Consider the following 25,765-nt stretch of genomic DNA (forward strand, 5'->3'; position numbering starts at 1 on the left):
GAAGAAAAAGAAATCACAATTATCTTGCTCTCTTGGTAGCAAAGACTCCATGCCAAGTGCATAGTAGTTGCTAAATAAAATGGTGCTACTAATGGGGACTGGGATGACGGGGACAAGGACTACAGTTCAGTCGGTAAAGTGCTTGCTTTGCAAGCATGAGGAGGACCCGAGTTCACATCCCCAGTGGTCACATATAAAGCCAGATGTGCTACTATGCACCTGTAGTCCCAGTGCTAGGGAGACAGACAGGGACTTGCTGTCCGGCCAGGCTAGATGTACCAGAGAACTCCAGATTCAATGAGAGACCATTTCAAAACACAAGGTAGGGAGGGAGCAGTATGAGAAGACAGTCTGCCAGTCTCTGGCCTCCACTAACATGTGAATGAAAGACTATATAAATGGATGGATAGATGATTTAAAAGAGTGAGCAAATGGACGGATGGATGAGAATCAGGAGAGGGGACCGGTGTTCTCATCTCCTGCTTGCTTCTGGTAACTTAGTGGCAGATTAGACTCTCAGAGGGGGTGTCTCTCCATGAGATACGCATTAGGATTCTGGGACAAGACAGTTCTGTGCCCCAGAAGACTTTCGAGCAGTGAGGCCATTTGAATATTCCTTACTCTGTCCTGAGATATATCCTGTGGTATATCACTCTATTGGCTCTGTTGACTTAGAGGGAAGGTGCCGCCCACTGCCTCAGAGCGCCCAGGCCCGTTCTTGATCCTGTGGGTCAGGGTTTTGTTCTGAATCTGTTTTTCCACCTCTGATTTCCTACACTACCAGAGGCTGGTCTTGGCAGACAACCCGCACTTTCATTCAGAACCACACTAGCTATCACCTTGTGGTGGTTTCAACGAGAACCATCCCCATAGGCACTTATATGTGGAATGCTTAGTCATCAGGAAGTGGACATGTTTGGGAAAGATTAGGAGGTGAGGCTTTATTGGAACCGAGGTGGCCTTGTCAGAGAAGGTGTGTCTCTGGGGTGGGCTCTGAGGTCTCTTTTACTACTTGCTGCCCATGCATCAGGATGTAAAACTCTCAGCTACTGCTTAGTGTCATGGGCATCTGCTTCCCTCCATGATAATCGTGCATTAACCCTTGGACTCACATACTTCAGCAAGTGCCCAGTCAGCCATGCTCTTGAAATAAACACATTGTTTTACAAGGACGTGGCTGTGACCATTCCTTTGGTCTACTGTTGGTACCCTACCTTGGGTCAAAAGACATTTGTTTGTGTCTCCCTGGGAAAAGCCACCCTGAAAGTGTTTACTTGTCCATTATGTCTCCCTTGGTTATGCTATGCTCCTATGACTACAGACTTGGGAGTTGTGTCTCTGGGGATTTCCGCGCTGGTGGCAGCTCCTTTGAGAGAGCCTTGAGCACCAGAAGAACCTAACGCCAAGGTGAAAGACGTTCATCTAAAGTCTCTGAGAACAGACTGAAAGCACCAGGCTCCATCCCAAGCAGATCGACTTTGTGACAATGGGCTCCTTGCAGAGCAAGCATGCACCATGCACACGATGCCTGGTGGGTTTGAGGAGGGCTATGTGACCTGATGGGAATGTGAGGGGTGACAGAGCCATCTGCTACTCATAGCCCATATTCCAGAACTCTGGAAGGCGCTCCAGGGATGTTGAGCAAATTGTTCAAGGTCAAACAGCAGCATGAACCGAGTGTCCAGGATGCCTCTGGACTCTTGGGTCCTAGGATCACTGCAGGTACAGGAAACAGGTAGAGTAGTGGACTCCTCTCCCAAAGCAGCTGTTCGGGAATCAGAGAAGAGAATACGGACTGGGTGCTTGGAGATGGAGGGAGGCCTGGCTCAGAGCAGGGAGAACTTCATGTTATCCTGTGAAAGAATTATATTAAACAGATTCTATTCTGACTATCAACAGATTTTCACATTTCCACCTTCCCCCTCCGCAATTACATCCTTCAGCCCCCACCTTTCCAAACAGAATGTTTCCTTCCTGCTTGTACTGTAAGACAGCAAAATTGGCTTTCCCTTCAGACTCTGCCTCCTGTACAGCACCATCTGGGGCTGCATAGCTTACTCTGTCGCCTTTCTTTCTTATAAAATTCTTTCTTATATTATTATTATTATTATTATTATTATTATTATTTATTGTCATTACTATTATTAATATTGGGGATTGAAACCTGAAGCCGGACTCAAATCAGGTAAATGCTCTACGAGGAGCCCACATCCCCAGCCTCTTTTTCCTTCTTTAAGATGGAGGTCTCATTAATTTTTCCCAGTTGATTTGGAACCTAGTCCTCCAGCCTTAGCCTCCCGGGTAGTTGGGATTAGAGACACCAGTCCCCACTCTTTAAAAACAAATCTTTCCCAGTTCTGCGCAATGTCTCTGTCGGCCGCCAGAGGTCGCCCTTGGGCAGGTAGAGCCTCTTCTCCGCAGGGCGCAGGGCGGTTTGCCAGGAATCTGGAGCCGGCTCCTGTGTATATCAGCGCACAACATTAATCAGAGGCAGCCTCTGCAGTGCTTTCGAAGGGGAGTAAGGAGCCAGGGTTGGGAAGGAGATTTTGTAAGCAGCTAAGCCAAGGGCTTCACCTCTTCTACCCTAGGCTCACAGCAAACAGTGCATCCAGGACAGCCACTGGCTCTGGTCCAGGGTCCTGCCCTGGCATTCAGGGTTGTAATTTACACAGGGCCTGTGAATCCAGGGGGGATGGATGTCTGCTGGGCTGTCTTCCTCAGGAGAAGACGGGGATAGTAGGTCGATGGTTCCTCTCTCTCCTTCGTTCTCTCTTTTGCACGTGTCACCCAGACAACCCAGGTCCTTGGAGCAAGCATGCCTCTCTTGCACGCACAGAGCACAGAGGAAGCTCATCACTCCTGGTGATTTCTCAGTTGCAACCCATACACCGGGATGAGTGTCCCATGGTCTTCGCATCTGCCAGAAAGCCAGGCCTCTGCCAGGCTCCAATCAGATGGGCTCTACAGGAAGCAAAGGGCACATGCTCCCTGGAACATGAATCTTTCAATGTTGTATTTTCACCTCTTTGTCCCTTTTCTCTCATTCCTTTTCCAAGATGGGGCTGCCGGTTAAGATTTGATGCAGTTACTGGATACACATCTAGGACGGAGGCACAGAGAAAGACAGGAAGAGGGAGCAGGGGACGAGGCTGAGCATAGTGTCGGCCCGGAATCCTGCAGAGACCAGAGAAGCTGGGACTTGTCCGGGGTCAAGGTACCTCCACTTGACTACTCTACTTCCTCTTTTCTCTACATGCCTCTCCCTCCCTCCCTCCCCCCCCTTTCTTTACAGACACAGCATGTGTCTGCACACAAAAGGGCATGCTTATAAGACATGACAACTTCAATCTTTCATAGGGTGTTTGTGATGGTTTGCATATGCTTGGCCTAGGGAGTGGCACTATTAGAAGGTGTGGCCTTGTTGGAGGAAGTGTGTCACTGTGGGGGTGGGCTTGGAGATTCTCCTAGTTGCCTGAGGATACACAGTCTGTTTCTGGTTTCCTTAGGGTGAAGATGTAGAACTCAACTCCTCTTGCACCATGCCTGCCTGGATGCTGCGATGCTGCGATGCTCTTGATGATAATGAACTGAACCTCTGAACCTGTAAGCCAGCCCTAATTATATGTTTTCCTTTATAAAACTTACATTGGTCATGGTGTTTGTTCACAGCAATAAGGCCCTAATTAGGACAGAAGTTGGTACCAGGAGTGGGGTATTGCTGTGACAGGCCTGGCCATGCTTTTGTTTGGAAGAAGATGGATTTGGGGACTTTGGATTTGGAAAGTAGTGGAATGCTTTAAATGGGGCTTAATGGGCTATCTTAGTAGGAATGCAGAAGTCTTTGTTACTGCGTGATTTGAATTGTGCAGGCCTGGCCCAAGAGGTTTCAGAGGAAAAGAATTTCGGTATGTGCTGTAAAGGTTGCTTTTGTGGTATTTTGGTGAAGAAAGTGACTGCTTTTTGCTCTTGTCTGAAGAGTTTGCCTGAGGCTAAGGTAAAAAGACTCAGATTAATTACATTAACAAAGGGAGTCCCAGAAACACCCATCATAGACTTTGTTCTCTGGTTAAGTCTCATGAAGAGCATTTTAATGAAAAAAGGGAAGTTGAAAAAGGAAAAATACAAAATATATGGTATGAGTATTAAAGGGACACCCAGAAGTGAAATGGAGCTGAATCATATATTCAAGAATATTAAATTGAATTAAGAGAGTAATGACCTTGGGGAAAGTTAGCTCCAGGCAACTTAGTACAAACCTTTAATCCCAGGAGACAGGCATACAGATCTCTAAATTCAAGCTCAATCTCCAGAGCAAGATCCAGGACAGTCAAGCTTAGGTAGTGAAGAAGTTAGAAATGTAATAGAACAAGGGGGCCATGTTCCAGCTCCTGCAAGCATCAGAACTCAGTAGCTTTGGCCTTGTGTCTCTGACTTTATATTCAAAAGGAGAAGGAGACTACTGTGAAATTGATGCTGATTAACTGGAGCTAAGAAAGAGATCAACATTGTGAAATCTTCTGGGAAGTGTTTTCTGAGAGCACAAAGAAGCTGTGTTCCAGAGACAGCCAAGGTTGTACCTCATGCTGCAGCTGTACTTGGTGATATGTAAGAGTCACCCAAGTGGTACTAGTTTTGATGGCATGAAGAGGTCATGAAGAGCAGTTGAGGCTGGGCACTGTGAGAGGCCATGGAAGGCCATTGATGAATGTATAGCCTCAGTTACAATTGATGGCCTAGCACTGAATGGGTCATGCAAAGAAGTTGAGGCTTGGCACCATGAAGAGGGCCTCTGAGAGGCTATTGGTGAAACATAGTTGCAACGGAAGACCCCAGTATATTGGAGATGGCAGTACCATGGGATGATCACGAAGAACAGCTAAGGCAGTAGAGTGGGTCAACCTGAGTGCTACAGAGGACAGAGCTGGAGAAGTGAAGCCAGCCCTTTGGGAGATCATGTGTGGATCCCAGACACTAAAACAAGCTGTAACATTGAAGCTGCCTTGGATGTTAAAGATGCCAGAGCCAAGAGCTATCTGATGAGGAAAGCTGCTAACAGGGAGTAGAACTAGCTCAGGAGAAAGAAGTTTGTTACAGTCAACAAAGATGAAAAAAGGAGTTGAAGATCTGAAGAGCGCTTTGACATCAGACATGGAGATGACCGAGTTTGAAGTTTGCCCAGCTGGTTGCCGGTCTTAATTTGGGGATTATGGTTAAGTGATTGGGTGGATCTCAGAAGAGACTTTGAACTTTGGACTTTTAACATTGTTGATACTGCTATAGACTATGGGGACTTTGAAAGTTGGACCAAATGTACTTTTTAATTATGCTATGTTTAGGTATAGCCTCCAAAGACTCATGTGTTTAAACAAGCCTATGGTGGCCAGGGAGTGGATGCTGTCATGCTTCCACCTTGACGATGATGAACTGAACATCTGAACCTGTAAGCCAGCCCTAATTAAATGTTGTCCTTATAAAACTTACATTGGTCATGGTGTCTGTTCACAGCAATAAGATCTTAACTAAGACAGTGTTTTAAAGAAATTAGACACTAGGCAGAAGTGAATTTAATGAAAAGAGTCAATGGGTGGAAAGGTGGGAGTTGACTTGAACTTCACCAAAAGGGAAGGCAGTTAGACAGAAGAGTCTGAAGAAAGACTTTCAGGTGAGTTTTCACAGCCTTTAGATAGGGTCATGTACAGGCTGTGAGAACTTTAGTAAAAGGTAAAAAGGAGGAAGGGATATGTGGTGTCTAATCATGCAAAGGTGAGACTAGGAAGGGGAAGCTTTTGGATGCCCAAGTGAGGGACTAGAACACTGGCCTCTGTGTTAGTCAGGATTGTATTTAAAGTAACAGGACTGTTAGAATGGGTCTTTTTCTATATAGAGAAAGGGAATTTATTACACTGAATTACAGTCTGTGGTCTAGCTAGTTTAACAATGGCTGCCTGGAGGACGTTCCAAGAATCAAGATGTTCACAGTCCATGAAACTGAATTTCTCAGTTGGTCTTCAGTATACAATGGAATCCTGAAAAATTAGGCTCTAAGGCCAGTGAAGGAAAGGATTTGCTAGCAAGGTGATAGAAGGTAGGCAAAAAGCAAAATTTCCTTCTTCTTTGTCCTCATTCAGACTTTTAGCAGAAGGTATGGACCAGATTAGGATTTTTCTAGTTCAAAAATCCAGATTAGAAGTAGATCTTCCCACTTTAAATTAAGCAAAAATCCCACAAAAATGTACCTTCTTTGTTTAGGTTTTAGTTAATTTAGATGTAGCCAAGTTGGTGACCAAGAATAGCTATCAAGCTTTGATAGGTTTGTGGTCTAGGGGAATTCTTCCAGGGGATGAATATCTAAGGGACTGTAGGGTTGGGCTTTGCCCAGTTTGGGAGGTCTTTTAGGAATCCATTTGTGATTGATATAGAAGGGACTCATTTCTGCAGACCTTCTACTTGTATATTCTAATGTCTCCCATGACCACTCTGAAGGACAAGAGGGAATGATGGATGCAACTCCAGGGGAGGCTCTCATGACTCTCCTTTCCTTTCTAAGTTCCTGAAGCTCTGTTGCCTTCACTCCAAGTTAAGCTACCTCTGTATTGTTTTTATTTTTCCATGATTGCCAGGCTAAGATGATCTCTACTCCCAAATGGTACTGGGGTGGTCATGTTATGCTTAGACAAACAGAGAATGCCATAATGACCCTCTAGTTATTCTTCAGTGAGAAATTAAAACCAGTGGCAGAGAACTCCCTCTGTCTCCAGCCAGAAGATCTATGCTTATACCCATGTCATCATACAGAGTGTCTTAGTCAGGGTTACTATTGCTGGAATGAAACACTATGACCAAAGCAACTTGGGGAGGAAAGGGTTTATTCAGCTTATGCTTCTCTATCATGGTTCATCACCAAAGGAAGTCAAGACAGGAATGCAAGCAGGGCAGGAGCCTGGAGGCAGGCACTGATGCAGAGGCCATGAAGGGATGCTGCTCACTGACTTGCTTCTCATGGCTTGCTTAGCCTGCTTTCTTAAAAAAAAAAAAACAGGACCAGCAATCCAGGGAGACACTATCCATAATAGACTGGTTCCCCACCCATCAATCAATAATTAAGAAAATGCTCTCAGACAGATCTTATGGAGACATTTTCTTAGTTGAAGCTCCCTTGTCTCTGATCCAATGACTCTAGCTTGTTTCTAGCTAACATAGAACTTGACATAAAACTTACAGGCTATGCATTTTTTTGCATGCCTCCATCTGGGGTGGAAAATGTTCCCCTCTGAAGAGCCTCTCTTCTGCTCTTCATGTTTTCTCTCTTGCCTACATCCCCTATTCTTCCCAATTTAAAGTTTATTCCTCAGCCTGCAATCTCAGTACTCTGTGGGCTGGGGATAGTGACTTGGAGGCCAGCTTCAGCAATACAGTTTAATCCTGTCTCCAAAAAGAAAAAAAAAAAAGGTCTGAGAGTCTTCTCATCTTCACAAAACCCTCCATTGTCACACAGCCCCTTCCTTAACCTCATTATCAGTGAAATGTCTCCCAAGTCTACTCAAGACACCCCCGTGTCCCCAGGCTGTTCAGTTTGCTCATTCTGGCTCAGAACACTTCCTGAACAAAATTGTTCTCCATTCTCAATCGACCTCAACTCAGGTGTGGGTTTCTGGCATATTCTGGTTGTGTTGACTTCTCTGGCATATTTGCCTGTATTAGTCTCGGTTCTCTAGAGGAATAGAACTGATAGAACACACACACACACACACACACACACACACACACACACTCATACATAATGTAATTATATGTGAGATTTATTAGAGTGACTTACGGGCTGTGGCCCTGTTATTCCAACAATGGCTGTCTATCATCAGAAAGCCCAACAATCCTGTAGTTGTTCAGTCTATGAGTCTGAATGTCTCCGCTGGTCTTCAGTATACACTGGAATCCTAAAGCAGTAGGCCCTAATGCCAGTGAAAGAAAGGACTTGCCATCAGAGTGAGCATGAAGCATCTTCCTATTCCCATGTCCTTTCTATAGGCTGACAACAGAAGGTATGGCCCAGATTAAAGGCGGATCATCCTGTCTCTGAAGATCTCGATTAAAGGTGGTTCTTTAAATTATTTAATTAAGAAGAAAAATCTCTCACAGGTATGCTCAGCCTTTGGATTTTAGTTAATCCCAGAGGTAGTCAAGTTGGCACCAAGAAAGCCATCACAAGTCTACTCCTTGTTAACTTGACACACAATCGTATCGCCTTACCTCGTGCTTAATTTCCAAATGAAAATAAGTCGGACCACAATTATACCTAATATGATATAGCTATCCCACATACAATCATAAACACATCATAAATTTTAGAATAGGTTGCAATATCCCTTGAGGGACATTCTCAAAACTTCAATATGACTAACTACTTATGTCTTAAATGATGCTGCATTAATGCTAAAGAAATAAAGGGAAGTTAAACACAGGTATCTGTACAGACACATTATTAACATGTATGCTAATTAGAATCCTTATTTCTGCCATTGGTCACGTGGCCTTAGCTGGTGACTACCGTCCTCTACTACCCATTCTGCAGTTTCTCCAGGATCATCCCATTCCCTTAAAATCCATTCCCGGATTGGGGATTTAGCTCAGCGGTAGAGCGCTTGCCTAGCAAGCACAAGGCCCTGGGTTTGGTCTCCAGCTCTGAAAAAAAGAAAAAAAAAGAAAAAAATCCATCCCCACACACATTTCCCAGACTTCTGCTTGGATGAATTAGCAGGCTCATCAAGCTCCTTAGTAGTGAAGTGCACCTCCTCAGGGTCTATATTTTCTACCTCTCTTCTAGGAGCCTGCTTGCCTTTAGTCTGGTTATAGGTCTAGAGACAACCATGGTGGGCTCTGGGAAATGTCAGTATTGTCTTACCTCACATCTCTTTCAGAGAAAGGTCACTGCCGGTTTAGCGGTCAGTGGAGAATTAACTTTCTCTATCAGAGATGAAAAAGGCCATATTTTAGGGGCTAGGTGTGTGAGTACATCTTCTGCTGAGGGTGGAGAGACTGCTTCCTCAGGTGAGGTAAACCCTTGGAATCTGGGCTTTCAAGGTTCTCAGCTTTAATAGGGTCCTTCCACATATCCCTTCCCCAAGATACAGGTCCCGTTCTTTGCCAGTTAATAATGCCCCGACTTTACCTGCTGACACCCTCTGAGGCTGGCACTTGAATTCTCTTTGTAATTCAGAGACCTTATAATGAGGGTTTCAGTTTTATTTTCCACAATTTGAGCTCGGTGGCTGCTGGAGAGAAGATTCTCTTTCAGGGCGCACTCAGAATCCTTTGCCCTGTTTATGTGCATCTGAAGCCTGTCAGTTTTATCTCCGAGTTCATTATTGTCTTTTACCATATTCCAAGGTGCTAGAAGTTGGATAATTTTATCATGGACCTCATTCTTTTCCACTGTCAGTTTATCCAGAGATGCTAGGGGCAACCACCCAAGCATCAAAATTTTCCTTATCTTTTCATAAATTGTCAAAAGTTTTATGTACAGAATCACTAAATCTGCTCCCTCTCCCAGTTGGTGAACCAGGATAATCAAATGCATTTGTCTCCATAGTTTGAAAAATAGCTCGCGCCATGGGCTTTTAGTGCTCTCCAAGCTTCAGGGAGAGGCTTCAGTAACTGTAGGTCTCAGCAAATTAGAAATGTGATATACTTAAAAAAAATCACCTTTGTAGTTAATGCTTCTCCAGAACAGAAGAAAGTCTGTTTGGGAGGTGAAGACAGTCTGAGCGTTTCCCCTCCCTCCTGCCGGGGTAGAAAACACGCCCCCTTGAAGGGCCTTACTTCCATTCTTCTTTGGGGCCTTTCTTCATCATTTCTCTCCCATCTGCATCATCTATCCCTCCCAACTGACAGTTTGTCCCAGTGCCCTGGAGCTGAGGCAGGAGGATTGTGAGTTGGCAGTTAGCCTCAGCGATGGAGTAAAATTCATGTCTCCAAAGAGGAATGAAAGGTTCCTTACCACCAACACAGAAGCCTGTGAGAGTCTTCTCATCTTCACACAAACCTCCACTGTCACACAGCCCCTTCCTTAACCTCATTCTCAGTGACATGTCTCCCGAGTCTACTCAAGACACCCCCGTGTCCCCAGACTGTTCAGTTTGCTCAGTCTGGCTCAGAATACTTCCTGACCAAAATTGTTCTCCATTCTCAATTGCCCCAAACCCAGGGGTGGGTTCCTGGGGTTATGAAGGCCGTTCTGCTGTAATTGGCACATTCCTTCCCTCACCCCCACCCTGCCTCTCATGTAAAACACTGTCTCCCCAGTTCTATGTCATCAGTATAAATGTTAGTTACTTTATTTGTTGCTGTGAGAAAAACACCTGATGAGACACAACTTCCATAGGGAAGGGATTATTTCTCCTTAGAGTTCAGGCAGATACAACTCACCATGGCGGGGGTGGGGCATGGTGTTTTGAGTGGGAGGTATCTGGCCACAGTGTAGCTTGGAGGCAGAGACTGAGCAGGAAGTGGGGTCAGCTGTAAAACCTGCTATAGCTTCCCAGAACAGAGCCACTAGCGGGGGACCAAGTGTTCAAACATGAGACTACAGGGGACATTTCATTTCAATCCAGAGCAGCACTGCACTCACTTGGATTTACTCGGTATCCTGGCTTTCTTTCCCTACAAGTTAACTGGTTCTTCTTTCTGGACAGGACTTCTGAATGCTTAAGAGCCCCCAGGGTCTGGTTTTGAGATGCTTTTCCTCTTCTGTCCTCCCTTTCCCTTCCCTCTTCCCTTCCTTTTCCCTCCGGTCTCATCCATGAAGATTGTCTTCATTTGAACACTTTCATAGCATATATGTTGGCGCTACAATGATGTCTCCTAAATGGGACAGCATTTCAGAGTTTCTTCATGGAACCCATGTTGTTATAGCTATCAGCCTGACGTCTCCATCAGAGTGTCTCGTTGGGATCCTAAATTTAGCATGTCTAAAAGAAAACTTAATTCCCCGCTGTACCCAACCGCCAGCTGGCTCCAACCCTCCCTCTATGTCCCCAATTCAAAGAACGCCAGCATTAGCATCCCTCTAGCTGCTTATACCAGAACTCCTGAGTCATCCTTCGGTTTTGTCTCCCCTCATCTCCGTCTCTAACTCACTCCCAGGCTCTATCAAGCTGACCTTCAATGTGCCTCTCAGATTGGCTGGTTTATCACCCTGAACTTTGCCTTACTCTCATTCATGCAGCAGCGGTGGCTGCGTTTTACCTCACTTGGAATGAGAGCTTTGAGCTTGTCTTGCTCAGTCTCCCTCCCTCTCCCTCCATAGTCCATTCCTTATGCATCAGTGATAAGCTATGTCGGAAAACACAACACACACACACACACACACACGCTGAGAGGACTCTGTGGGTAAAGCCACACAAGTGTGAGGGTTTGAGACCAGAACCCCAGCACCCACATGAAAAGTTAGGCCTGGTAGAATGAGCCTATGGTACCAATACTGGGGAGGCAGAGGCAGGAGGACCCTGAAGCTTGCTGCCTCGCTAGTCTCAATGACTTTCAGGGTCAGTGAGAGACTCTGTCTCGAAAAATAAGGTGGAGGGTGTTAGGGGAGGACACCCAAAGTCAACCTCTGGCCTCCACATTTGCACACATGTGACTAACTACACATGCACAGAGCACACAGAAGCACCCCTCCTCAGATTACATAAGGTCAGATCCCTCTTCTGTTTAGATGTTGCTTTTTGGTTTTCTCTCATAGCTGGGATAAAGTCCAAATACCTTAAGTAGTCTCTGGTTTCTCTCTCTCTCTCTCTCTCTCTCTCTCTCTCTCTCTCTCTCTCTCTCTCTCTCTCTCTCTCTGGTCTTGACATTTTGATACTATAAACCTGGGTATTTGTGCTTCCCCAAGCCTTTTCCCGAGTCATCTTTCATCCTAGAGAGGCCTTTTCTTTCTTTGTTTCTTTCTTTGTTTCTTTGTTTCTTTGTTTGTTTCTTTCTTTTATTAACTTGAGTATTTCTTATTTACATTTCAATTGTTATTCCCTTTTTCAGTTTCCAGGCCAACATCCCCCTAACCCCTCCCTCTCTCCTTCTATATGGGTGTTCCCCTCCCTATCCTCCCCCCATTACCGCCCTCCCCCCAACAATCCCGTCCACTGGGGGTTCAGTCTTAGCAGGACCAAGGGCTTCCCCTTCCACTGGTGCACTTACTAGGCTACTCACTGCTATCTATGTGGTTGGAGCCCATGGTCAGTCCATGTATAGTCTTTGGGTATTTTGGCATTGTTGTTTATATGGGGTCTCAAGCCCCTTCAAGCTCTTCCAGTCCTTTCTCTGATTCCTTCTAAGGGGGTCCCATTCTCAGTTCAGTGATTTGCTGCTGGCATTCGCCTATGTATTTGCCATATTCTGGCTGTGTCTCTCAGGAGAGATCTACATCCGGTTCCTGTCAGCCTGCACTTCTTAGCTTCATCCATCTTATCTAATTGGGTGGCTGTATATGTATGGGCCACATGTGGGGCAGGCTCTGAATGGGCGTTCCTTCAGTTAGAGAGGCCTTTTCTGACCACCTTCCCCCATCACTGTCCACATCTCTACGTTTCCCTCCTTCCCAGCCCCTCACTGGCCATCCACATCACTGGGTTAGTCCTTCTCCAGGCTGCTCACCCTCTGACCCACCAAGCATTTTTCTCTAATCTGCTTCCTGAGATTGTTGCATTGTGATCTCTCTTATATTCTCATCATACAGTAAAGGCTCTGGGTGTGACTGAGGAGTGACGAGCACGGGGTAGAAATGAGTCTTTCAAGTTACCCCGGAAGGAGAAGATCAGGTTTCACCAAGAAGGTCAGACTGTGACTCGGGAGATGAGTAAAGCCCTGTGCTGGTGCTGACTATGGATGACATGCCTTTCATGTTAGGGGAAGGTGCAGGAGGAGGGTGTGTGGTACAGGCCTGAAACCCTGGAACTTGGGAGGTGAAAAGCAGTAGGCCATCTAAAGAGCAGGTTAGAAGCATACAGGAGACGCAGTATCAAAACAGAAACAAAAACGAAACCCAAAACCAAGCCAAAGGGAAGGAAAAGCAAGCAAGCAAGAATGTCGACCCATGGCTGGCAGAGAAGTTAAGGCTAGCATTGGGAAACGTTTGTTTTTGAAGCTTTGGGCTGCCGAAGCAGACTATCACAGCTTGTAGGAAGAGAGCGCATCGTCTCGCTGATCTGGGCTGACACCAAGGCATGAGATGGCAGCTCCAGTTCCAAGATGGTGGCTTGAATGCTGCATTGGAAGAGGAAGGAGGCCACCTTAGTCATGTGACAGGGGGTAGAAACCTGAAGGAAGGTCCTGTCCTGCCTTTTATGACAGCGTTGGTGGTGGCCCACCCCACAGAGGCACAGCCCTCAGTAACTCACCATCTGTTGATGGCTCTGCTGCTCACTAATGCCAGAAGAGGTTTTGTTTTTAGACTCAGGGGTGAGACAAGCCAAAAGTTCAGAGCGTAGCCACATCGTGTCCTTTACTTATGGGATTATGTGATAAAACACCCTGGTAAGAGCCACGTGATGAGGGAAGTTTATCTTGGCTCACAGTTTGAAGGTACAAAAAAAGCAAAGCAAAAAAATCAGTTCAGGGAATAAAACTGTGGGCCAGTGAGATGCCTCAGTGGATACAGGGCTGCCAAGCCTGGGACCCACATGATAGAACTGACTTTCGGAAGACATCCTCTGACGCCTGCAGGCTACAGATGCATGGGTATGCATACGTGTATACACACATGCATGCTTAATTAATTAGTTAATTAATTGAAACTTAAGAATAGTTTCCTGTGCTATATTCCATATTTCTGGTGTGTCCTTTCTTTATTCCCCAGTGTTTAGCCTTGAGTCCAGGGCAAGTCAACCTCGGGCCTCTGCATGTCCACACATGTAACTAACACATGCACAGAGCATACAAAAGCACCCCTCCTCCAGCATGCAGCTACCCCCTATCAGGCTCTGCTAGAGATGTGTCTCCTAGGTGACTCTAAATCCAGTCAAGATGACAACCAGGATTATCCAGCCCAGACTCCACACTTTCTACAGGACTCCAAATATAAGAACTTGTCTTTAGAAGGAACTGAAGGGGTTTGCAACCACATAGGAAGAATAACATTATCAACCAACCAGACCTCCAGAGCTCCCAGGGACTAAATCCTGAGTACACATGGAGTGGACCCATGGCTCCATCTGCATATGTAGCAGAGGATGGCATTGTCTGGCATCAATAGGAGGAGAAGCCCTTGGTCCTGTGAAGGCTACTTTCCTCAGTGTAGGGGAATGCCAGGGTGTTGAGGTGGGAGTGGGTGGGTGGGAGTGGGAGCATCCTCATAGAAACTGGGGAAGAGAGGGTAAGGGAGAGGGGGCAAAGGGCATAACATTTGAAATGTAAAGACATAAAATATCCAAGAAAAAAAGAACTTGTTTTTAAAAATATGTGTGTGTCTCTGTGTGTGTGTCTATGTGTGTATGTGTCTCTCTGTGTGTGTCTGTGCTTCTGTGTCTGTCTCTCTCTGTGTGTTTGTGTTATATAAGAACTAGAGGTATGAAAATTTATGTAACTAAAAGTATTTGCTCACACAGAATGGCACTGTGTCTTTACGAGAGCACACACAGATACAGAGAAACGGGTCACAGTTAGAACAGTTTCCTGTCCTAGAGATTAGGAACAGAGACTGGAGGTGAATGTGGTCAGTGCATACAGAGACCAGGACAGGGAAGTAGAGCTCTCTCAGAGTCAGAAGCTTCTGACACTTAAAACATCTGCTGCCTCTGAAGCTTTTTCTTCAGTATATAAACAAACAAACAAACAAACACCATCGTTTGTTACAAAGTGCTAACTATTTATTTTAAAGTATTAGAATGCCAGAACAAACATAAACAAGAAAACAAACATCACTTAAAATCCTACTGTTCAAAAGTAGCTCATGCTAATTTTTTTCATTTCTTCTCACAGGTCTTTCTGTGCTTCTGTGCATGTGCTTATTTTGTTAATTGCTTAAAAATTGTCAGCAGTTTCCAGTCACCTAGGAGCTGACCCTCTTTGGGAAGAAGTACTTGTATACGTCACTTAGGTAGTAGAAGTAAAACTCAGGCCTCTCTGTCCTTTGCTCCAGGAGAAATGTGCGTAGCATATGATTGATCTCATGGTATCCTGAAGATAAGACACTGATGTGAATGAAATCAGGTACAAAACTCCCCCAGTGTGCTTTTGCCTTTTATCTGTAGATTTATAAAGCCCTCAAAGGGCCATTAGTATTCTCCCTTGAGGGCCAAGGACATGGGCGTAGATTCCTAGACTGCCAGAAACCTAGGTGGCAGAAGAGGTGAAGAGGAGGGATGTGTCTTGTCCACAGAAAACAGCTTACAGCTCAAACTCCTTCGATGGTCATGGCTTGCTGGAAACGGTTGTGTCAGCAGTCCCTGAAAACACCGTGCCCCTAAACAGCTTCAACACTGACACCCAGGTCTGTTTCCTCTTGTGTCCCACATCTGAGAAGCTCTCTCAGCAGTGGCATCACCTCCCACCTAAGCCAAGGCCACTGGGGCCAGTCAGAGGCAAGCCACATCCTGGCTGCCTCTAGAACTTCCTATGGGCAGCAGGATCCTGGCTACAGAATGGGTCCCTTGGTCTTGGCATGAGACTCAGGGGACTTCTGCTGAGGCCGGGGCACTGAGTGGCAGTAGCAGCCATTCCTGGCCCAGGACTGACTCTTTGGCACACGAAGGTGACTTTTCCACATTCATTTGTCTCTGTCCTGGGTGGGAAAATAGTAAGTGATTTGGTCTGAGTAAGAGCCTGCCCCAGGGAGCCATCTGGGATGGAAGGATGAATTGCTCCTGATTGATGGGGTTGGAGTATAGAGTCATTTATTTATCTTTTAAATAAAAGATGACTTGATATTTACCTCAGTACAGAGTAATGTATATGAATGTATGCGTAATAGAGTTATGCGTGTGTGTGTGTATGTGTGTGTATGTGTGTGTGTGTGTGTGTGTGTGTGTGTGTGAGAGAGAGAGAGAGAGAGAGAGAGAGAGAGAGAGAGAGAGAGAGAGAGAGGGAGGGAGGGAGGGAGGGAATGCATGATGCTTAGGGAGTGCACACACTCATGTGTGAGCAGGTAAAAAGTAGGAGATGTTCTGAGTATCTTCTTCTTTTGATCTCCGTTTTATAGCCTTAAGCCAGGCCTCTCCACTGAACAGGACCTGTGCTATTTTGGCTAGGCTAGCTGGCCAGTGAGCTCCTGGGATTTTTCTGTTTCTCCCTCCTGATGCTCACGTGACAGGCACACACTGCTGGGTTTTGTACATGGGTGCTAAGGCCTCGAGTTTAGGTCCTCATATCTTCACAGCAAACCATCTTACCCACCGAGCCATCAATCGAGCCCCAAATTAGGTGTTTTTTGAAGATCAGGAAAACGATTTGACATTGACGGAGTAAGTAGGCAGAATGGAAGTGGGGTAGGGCTCAGAATGGCGAGTGGGTTCTATTCCGCAGGACGTCCAGACCAGCTCTGCACTCTGTTTTGTTGCATATGACTAGAAAGTCACTGGAAGATTTAAATGAGTGAATTACATAATCAGTTTACTGCCTTTACATGCACATATGTGGTTTTCTACAAAGAACTCCTGCTATCTTTACTACTCAATGTTTGTTCCTTTTGCCCTGGAGCACGTAGGGTGCAGTCATGTCTGTTTTGCACAGAATATGTGGTGATGATAGCTTGCAGAGAAGTCTACAGGAGTGCAGGGTGTGAGGCCTTTTCAGCCTTAAGGGAGCATGGCTGCTGTCCTAGAAGACAGCCTGATGCAGGCAGGTTCTAGCAGGTTCTAGAAGATGAGCGCAGCTGCTCTGTGAAGAGGGCAGTGAAGGACTGTCAGAGTCGGGAGAAGGGTGCGAGGAGGCAGGCATCTGCAGGATGTGCTGCAGAACAGGGCTGAGGGCCGCAGGCAGGCATCGGCTTTGTTGAGAAAACAGCCATCAATCTCTGAAGGCCCAGCTTCATGGGAGCAAGAAAGACAGGACTGGAGCAGACATTGTCAGGTTAGAGGGACAGAAACCATTCATCTAGGGAGGGCAGTCGGTCAGCTTCAAAGCAGTACAGTTCAATAGTTATTCACTCATGGGGAATTCTGTATTTGAAAATAGATGCTTAGCAATGAAAGCCACGCCTTGTTTATTTTAGCAGAAATTTGATTGGTTGAACTCTGCTCACTAAGGACCTGCTCGCTTGATTGGGCTGGCAACTTCCAACCAAGGAGGAAACAGGATTTAGCCAGGTTCTGAGGCACTCCTAACAAGAGGCAGAGTGGCCACATCAGAACCCTGCACGGTCATTTCTGACCTGTGACATCTTAGGCAGATGGCTTAACCACTCTGTTCTGTTTCCCCTGTGGAAAAACAAGGGTGGTAAAAATAGTGTTTATTGAGAAAGAGCGAGGTGGTGATTCATGATTTAGAATCAGTTTGGATAGTGGACCCCAGATAGAAGTGTCTTAACTGCTATTTTCGTTGGGGCCTGATGAAAGTGCGAGCAAAGAAATGAAGACTATTCTTAAAGAACTGAGATAAAAAGGCAATGGAGGAACAAAGTGACACATGCCTGGGCAGTCAGTGGGGACAGGGGACAAAGACATATTCATTCACAAGATGGAGATACTAGGGCAGGTTGCTGCCCCAGGAGTGGAGCCATCTGTGAGATAGGACAGACAGGGTAAAGTTGGAGAGTTCAGGGGAAGATGTGACATCACAGCAGAAATGGAGAAGGAGGTAAAGGATGAAGGGGGACAGTGGAGAACGAAAGTTCAAGGTTCACCTGTTGCTGTAAAGGAGCTTGCTGAGCTCTATGCCAAGAAACCAGATCAACACCAAGTATGGGGTTTAGGGAGATGGAAAAGTCTCTGGGCTAATTTAGATACTCCACTATGAAATATGAAAGATAAACCTCACAAGTGTAACAAGTCCCTCTCTTCTTTACCGTCTGGACACACACACAAATGCTCGCATACACACATGCACATTCACATGTGTGCACATGTGCACACACATGCACACATACACGCACACATGAACATGTGCACATGAACACACACGCACACACAGGCACACAAATGCTCATGCACATGCACATGTATACACACATGTGTGCACACTCACATGCACACACATGCACACACATGCACACACACTCACATGCGCACACATGCACACTCACATGCACACACATGCACACTCACATGCACACATGCATGCACACACATGCACACACACACACACACACACACACACAGAGGCACACACAGGCACCCCTACCCCTGCTGTACAGCCTCTGACATAGCTCATCCTCTGGGCATGTTTCTCTGGCTCATCCTCCACAGGACCACAGGCTTTGGTATGTCACAGTAGAGTTCCCTTAGCTCTTAGTGTGAATTGGGAAAAATAAGATAAAATAAAAACTCCTACTCTAGAGGAAGGCAACTCAGGGATGACACCTTTCTAATCCCTCAGGAGAGAATGCCTGCCAGGCTCCCCTGGTGTGAAATTAAAAAATAATGAGAAGATCAGCAGACCCCTCTGAGAGCCAGAATCAAAGACTGGCAGGTGACTGTGATGTCCCCTCACGTGCTTCCTCTCTCATCTCCGTCTCCCTTCTCCCTGCTTGTCCTCTTTCTCTTCCTTTTACATTTTTCCTTTTTCAAGACTGGATCTAGTTATGTAGCCCAAGATGGCTTTGAACTTGTGATCTCCTGCTTTGTTAATTGCTGTGCCCTCAGGGGCGGGGATCCTTTCTCATTTGTCACTTGGGGGGCTCTTGCTATGCACAGGCCACATAGTTGTCAGGTGTGGCTCTCTGGTCACGAACATTTTTGTCCTGAGTGGGCTGCTTGGTATCTGGCAGAAAGTAAATATGAAAAGAACCATTGAGAGAATAAATTATGTTGGTATGTTGGATGCCGAGGAGACCCTGCTATACATGGTAAAGAGACACACTAATCTGAAGGACATGGGCTATAAATTAAAACAGTTTGTTGAATAAATGGTTGCCCGCAAACATGACACTGAAAACTCAGCTAAGGACAAGAAGATTTGTGTCTGCCATTTAAGAATTTCCACTTCATATTTTCCTGCAGAAAATGGGCCATCATGTGCACAGTGGCGGAAATAAAAATCCCTAGTTGGATTTATTGTATCCAGGCCAATAGATTTGCAGGGTGGTCTTGGAAGCATCCACAGCCTATAGGTTTTCTAGTGGTTCTCAAGACTGTAAAGATCTTTCCAGAACGGGTCCTTCAAAAATGCTCTCTTGGGGCCATATAAACTGTAAACTTGGCATCTTTTACATAGACAACCTGTTGGTGAATTTTTGAGGTTCCTTGGATTATTGTGGACATAGGCTTACTATCACCCCAATATCCCAGGCTGCTTTGTGGGCATCTCAGAGGATCAGAGTACCAGTTTCCCCTGTGCCCGTCTGTGCTACTACAGGCATATACAGAGGTACATGAGGTAATGCTAGCCCAGAAGACTAGCATTATTCAGTGGAGGAATCTACTGAATGGTAGAAAGCACCACATCCACGGGCACTCCTCTGAGACCTGTTCATTCTATGGGCATGACATTGCATATTGTAAGTGCCGCTGTGGCTGCTACGGTTGCCATGAGTTTCTCAACCATACTTTGTCCAAAGCAGTCTTTCTTTACATCTCCCCTGAGCTTTGTTCAACAGAGGAAGATATTCCCAGCAAGGACCAGTCAGTCCTGTGCCACATCCAAACTTTATTGACTCATCTCCTCTCTGTAACCATCATGGTCCAGCTGCTGTGGGCTGCAGAGAGCAAGGCAGTGTAAAGAGTTGAGAACAAAACCCAGAACCAGGTGTCATCGCAGTACCCTAAATGGCGGTACAGGTTGGGGACAGCATTGCTGTCACCAAAGGACTTCTCAAGGGGCCTGGGTCTGTGGCTTTGCCTTAGTTTGAAGAGGTAGTGTCTTTTTTTAGTCATTTTCCTTCTAGTTGGGAAAGGGTCTACTGACTGAGTAAAGGACAACTCATACAACCATGTCTCTCAGCGTGGCCCCCAGGTCCAGTCCCAGATCAGTTCCAGCCAGTCTCTCCTTTACCTTCTTCACCATACTCACCTTCCTCAGTGCCCTAGAAGACCCACATGGCCACCTCCTCCCAATTGAACCTGTTTTCTAGGTGTTCATGGACTCACTGCCTTTTAGTTTGAACACGGACAAGGACAGCTTATTTCAGATTGAGCATCTCCTTTACCCCTGCACCACAGTATCTGTCCCAGGACTGTGGGGACACACAGTAGGTCCCACAGCTATGGGGATGTATAGTAGGTTCATAACCATAACCAAGAGCATCACAGCCTTTAGACACATCTGCCTGGTTCTCCAGTACCAGAGCCCTTTCTCAGCTCACGTTTGTTCTTTAAAACCAGGGGTGCAAGGCGTCTCTCCAACTATCTAAGTTCTAAGGGGATACTAAGAGCGGATACTTGGCCCTTGGTCATATCCTCCCTTTGGACAAAATCTGAAACCCAACCACAAACAAAATGCTTCAGTTCTAGCAGCTGTGTTGAAGAGAGTCCATCCACTCAGCATCTACTCAGCTATAAGCACTGTTTCGGGGAGCGCTACCTCTGGAGGTCTGAGTGAGGGGGGACCCTCTCACTGGTGCTTTCTGTAGGTAGCTCATTGTGGAACAGTGGGTGGGAAGCAGGGGTTCTCTGATTATTGACGATTACATCCGGACAAGATGTAGTTCTACAGCTCTGTGTTTTCAGAGCCATGCCTTTGCTCTTGAGTGGCCAAATCGTATCATCTCATGCACAGAACCTTCCTGCTATACTCAAGATTTTTAAAATAGCTATGACCACAGAGACACACATCAGAAGCACAAGGTGAGTTGTGAACACGATTCTAAGTCTTCTGTTCCAACACGACGTGTCTTAGCAGAGTATTTGTGCGTCTGTTTTAATATTCGTAGGGGCTTTTTATAAAAATCTGTCCATGAGGACGGGTCAGGTGTATCATTGATTTGTCTAGATTTAATGGAGTGAATTTAAGGCCCTAACATGACAGACTGAATCGCACACATTTATTACATGTGCAGATTCAGATACAGCTATCGTAGTTGATGTCCTCTCCCCTTTAAGCACAATGAGCACGTATGTGGTCAAAGCTCACACTTAGATTTAAAGAAAGCTCTGGTCCTAGATCATTGGCTCTGTGTTTCCCAAGGGAAGCTTATTTACCTGTGTGGTTTTTGGACTAGTATTCATAAATTGGCACTAAGGGTTGCAAATAGATTTCTCAGAGATCGATCTGTTTGGACTTCTCTTATGGAAGGTCACCAGCCAAGGGCTTTCCTAGACTTTGGTGAAAAATGTCATTCTGGGATAAGCTCACGGGGACTGGGCCCCTCCTGGAAAATAAGACTGCACATTTCAGACACTTCCGGGAAGCTCAAGTTCCCTTTCTTAAGGATGACAAAAATGATTTTAGTTTACATGACTGATTGCATTTGACAGGAGAAATAAAAACTGGACATTGACCCCGACGAGTGAAATTGCTGATGTCTGTTGGCAGTCATTAACTCAGTGCCAATGGAAGGACTGCATAACCTCATTAATTCAAGATTTCGTTGATTTATAATTTCAGTTTTGTTATAGAGTATCATACTCTAGATTTATCTCTGTCGGAACTGTAGACAAGATTATATACCAGAGTTAGGATTGCACATGACTCTACATCGGACCCATATGCATCCACAAGCATGCATTTAAGCAAGTCTAGCTCCCTCCATGGAATTCCAAAACAAGTATGGGAGCATATACCAGTGTTTCATAAATACCTTCACAACAACAACAACAAAAGTTGGGCTGAAAGTTCTTTCTCTCCCGTGTACACATACTTCTTGTTTACAGCACATGGGGTACAAAAGCCTGAGGGTCATGCTACCCTCGCTTGGGTTCATACATTGCACCAGTCTAAGGACTGGTTCTCAGCTCTTTTTCTGTAGACTCTTGTTGAGAAATCCTACTCTAAGTTCAGGGATTTGACCATCCATACAATGAATATAAAATCTGCCAGTACCTTAGCTTTCTTAGGGCATACACTATCATTTCTGAGTTCCTAGTCCTCTTGTCCACAAGCACCCCAGGCACTTGATATCCAAAAATGTGAAAAGGGATGGTGGTTCTCCCCCAAACTACTTTTTATATATTATTTCTAAATTTCCTCAGTTTCTAATTCAGCAGACTCTAGTGCCATCTGCCTGAACAAATGACGGGGCTGAATTACAGTCACGAAAATGGCAGCCTGAAGAGACCCTGGAGTGGTCACAGTCTGGCTGCCAACACTGATAATCTCTCTTCCCTCACCTCATCTGGGCATCTCCCTTTATTTTCTTCATTCCCACACATTCTTCTAGAAACCCAAATGCTTCCGGAGCTTCGGTGCAAGAACCAGCCCCTCCCCCATTACACTAATAGAATGTGAGGAAGGGGGCCTGCCTGGTGCTACGGGCACCAGGCTTGGTCTTGGCGACAGCCTCTCACAGTTAGGCTCTCTAGCGCTTCCGGTCTCTGATCCATCTGATTTTCTTCAGGGGATTTCTTTTATGCTTAAATCAAACTGTAGTGAGCGGTGAGCTTGAAAATCCATTACTAGAAGATAATTCCAGCAGAAAAGAAGACCTCTCTCTCTCTCCCTCTCTCACACAGACACACACACCACACAGACAGACAGACACACACACACACACACACACACACACACACACACCCCTACCTACTCACCTAAACTGTATAAGTAACCCATTGTTGCTATAACAAATTATGCAAGCCCAGTAGCTCAACCGGCACCTTATAGTTCTTCAGGTGCCACACAAGTCTTACTGGCTAAAAGTCAGGGAGTTGACAGGGCTGCATTTATTTTCCCGGAGGCTCTAGGAGACAATCCCTTTCCCATCTGTTTGCAATTTCTAAAGGCCACAGGACTTCCTGGGTTGTTAGTGCCCTTCCATGTTCAAAGCCGGCTGCATCAGTGGAAGCCATTTCACGGTCTGTTCTTTTCATTGCTTCTTTTGTCGCCAGCTCTGGCTGACTGAAGCCGGGAAGGGCTTTCCCTTGAAAGACTCATGAGATTAGACTGGGCCCACCTGAGCAATCCGGGGTAATCTCTGGTCTTACGGCTTCCTAATCCCAACCTCTAAGTCCCTTCTGCCGCCTTAGGCAATGTATTTACAGGTCCAGGGATTCACAAGTAGGTGTCTTTGGGGATCAATATTTCTTTCTCCTGTCCACAAAACCTGCTTTTAAAATAAATGCTGGATTTACTATGAAGTGTGTGTGTGTGTGTTTGTGTGTGTGTGTGTGTGTGTTTGTGTGTGTGTGTGTGTGTGTGTGTATACACATATATAAGACTTGGCTACCATGTCTGTCATCCCTAATTTATCAGTCAGGGCACAATTTTGTCTCATCTTGCTGTGTCCAGTATACAGTGGATTCTTACTGAATCTTTTTTTTTTTAATTTAAACTGTATGGATATGGCTGTTTTGCCCGAATGTATGTCTGTATATCACACGAGTGCCTGGTATCTTAGGAGGCCAGAAGGAAGGCGTCAGATCCTCTATAACTGGAGTTACAGATAGTTGTGAGCCACCATGTGGATGCTGGGACTTGAACCCCCGTCTTCTGAAAGAGAAGCCAGAACTCTTTTTTTTTTTTCGGAGCTGGGGACTGAAACCAGGGCCTTGCGCTTGCTAGGCAAGTGCTCTACCACTGAGCTAAATCCCCAACCCGAAGCCAGAACTCTTAACCACTGAGCCATGGGTCCAGTCCCTGAATATATTGTCAACGGCAGATCCAGCCAGACAAGTCTTGCCATGGGCTGACTCCTCCTCTTCCTTCTAGGACGGTAGAGAAGGCACCAGCAAGGGCTTCCAGGCAGCTCCTCTCCAGCTCAGCTGTGGTGTTGAAGCCCTGTTGCTTATTCACACGTACCAGCTGTTACCTCAGCACCAGGGAGATGTCACAGTTCCTCTCTTTAATTTAATTAATCCTCCCACCTCCCAGGGAGGGGAGGCCAACTCAGATGTACAAAGATGGAGACACAGGGGGTCTTTGCCTATTCCACCATCACCAAAGTGGGGTTCAGAAAGGCCAGGAGAGAGGACTCTTGGCCCCAGTGCAGGCCTTCCTTGGTCCTCACAGGTTCCTCTGTCCACTCTCGATCTGTCACATGGTCACTGAGCTCAGTGGTGGAGAGACAGATTGTGACAGGGAAAAAAAAGCAATCCTAAAGCCCAGGGAGACCTGTTCTGGAAATGACACATCTGGGAAGACTTCACACTGCCACTGGCCCAGATGCTGTGAGGAAGTGAACTTACAAACATGGCGGACACTGTAATTCCTGGGAGCACTGTGGTAAGTCTTTTAAAGAAGCTGTTGTAATTATTAGTACGTGAGAGTACGGACAATGGGATTCATCTCTTGACAGCATCCATCACCATCACTGTCTCCCCTCCTCCTCCCCAGTCTCCTACAGCAAGCGTTGCTTTTTAAAAGTTCCATATACAATAGAAAGCACAGGCAAGGCTCTTTTTGCACCTCAGCTGCCGTAGCATGCTATCCTCTGATGCTATTTTCTAGCAAATGAGTGACAGGAGTCTGTGCTCCCTGCCTTTACAACACCATCGTGTGTGTGTGTGTGTGTGTGTGTGTGTGTGTGTGTGTGTGTGTGTGTGTGTGTGTTTATGCATTATATATATGTATATATAATTTTCTTTATCTCATCACGCAATGACCGGACTTAACCTGATGCTGGATGCTGGCTGTTGTGAGTAGAGCTAGGATAAGCACGGCTGTAAAGCTATGTCAGCTGTCCACTGACTTCATTTCCTTTCGGCAGTTGAACCATATGGCAGTTCTATTCTGTTCCATAGGTTTGCTGTACCATATCGTAGCTCTATTTGGATTATTTGAGGGACCTCTACACTGTTTGCAGTACTACCGAATAACTCACACTCCCATCAACAGTCTAGTAAGACTCTTACATTTCATCTTGCTCTTGCATAAAGCCAATGGAAACCATTTGCCACCCCTGTGTGGTGTGGCCCTTGTCTATCTGCCTTACCAACACTTTCCTGGCCCTCTGTTGCTCCTCTGAGCTGGTCACGTCCAGTTCTTATACTTGTTGCTTCCTCCCTGTGGGCCACTTCCTCATGTCTCTTTCCTACCCTTTTATCGAGGTAACTCACACTCTATTTCAGGTTTCTTCTTGGAGTCTCTTATTCTAGGAAGGCTTCCTTGTCACCTTGGTTTAGATTAGGTCTCACTGCCACCCCCCCCCCCAATAAACCCAATAAATTACCCAATTGAAATCTGCAGTGATGTGATTCCATTCTAAGGTCAGTCTTTCTTCTTCACACCCCAAACTCCACAAGATGCTTCTCAGGCTCACTCTTTTAATTTAAAGCATAGCACAGCACCAGAATAAGAGGTAACATCTAATAACATTTATTGGATTAATAGCTTTCCGGTAAAAATTCTGCCAACCTGTCAGGGAAGACATCACTGAAGATGCTGGGATGTGGCATGCTTCCATTTCTGCAGCAGAGTCTGTGGCTGGATACGTCATGTTACGCTGCTTTATTCTTCCTCGGCTGCCCACTTTAATTTTTTAATTTTAGTTTTTATTTAATTTTTATTTTATTTTTCCACAGTTCCAGTATTTACT

General features: G+C 45.7%; 1 long non-coding RNA gene across 2 annotated transcripts; it reads left to right on the forward strand.

Moving 5' to 3' along the window:
- The first annotated feature begins 2,501 nt into the window (after window positions 1-2,501).
- Window positions 2,502-5,477, forward strand: LOC134486686 (uncharacterized). Of its 2 annotated transcripts, XR_010066028.1 has the most exons (3): window positions 2,502-3,214; window positions 3,507-3,603; window positions 4,447-5,477. It is a non-coding gene; the product is annotated as an uncharacterized LOC134486686 (long non-coding RNA). The 2 variants fall into 2 exon arrangements; XR_010066027.1 differs by having other exon boundaries at window positions 3,507-5,477.
- Window positions 5,478-25,765: the final 20,288 nt, after the last annotated feature.

Source organism: Rattus norvegicus, chromosome 4 (assembly GCF_036323735.1).
Source record: "Rattus norvegicus strain BN/NHsdMcwi chromosome 4, GRCr8, whole genome shotgun sequence".
Classification (NCBI taxonomy): domain Eukaryota; kingdom Metazoa; phylum Chordata; class Mammalia; order Rodentia; family Muridae; genus Rattus; species Rattus norvegicus.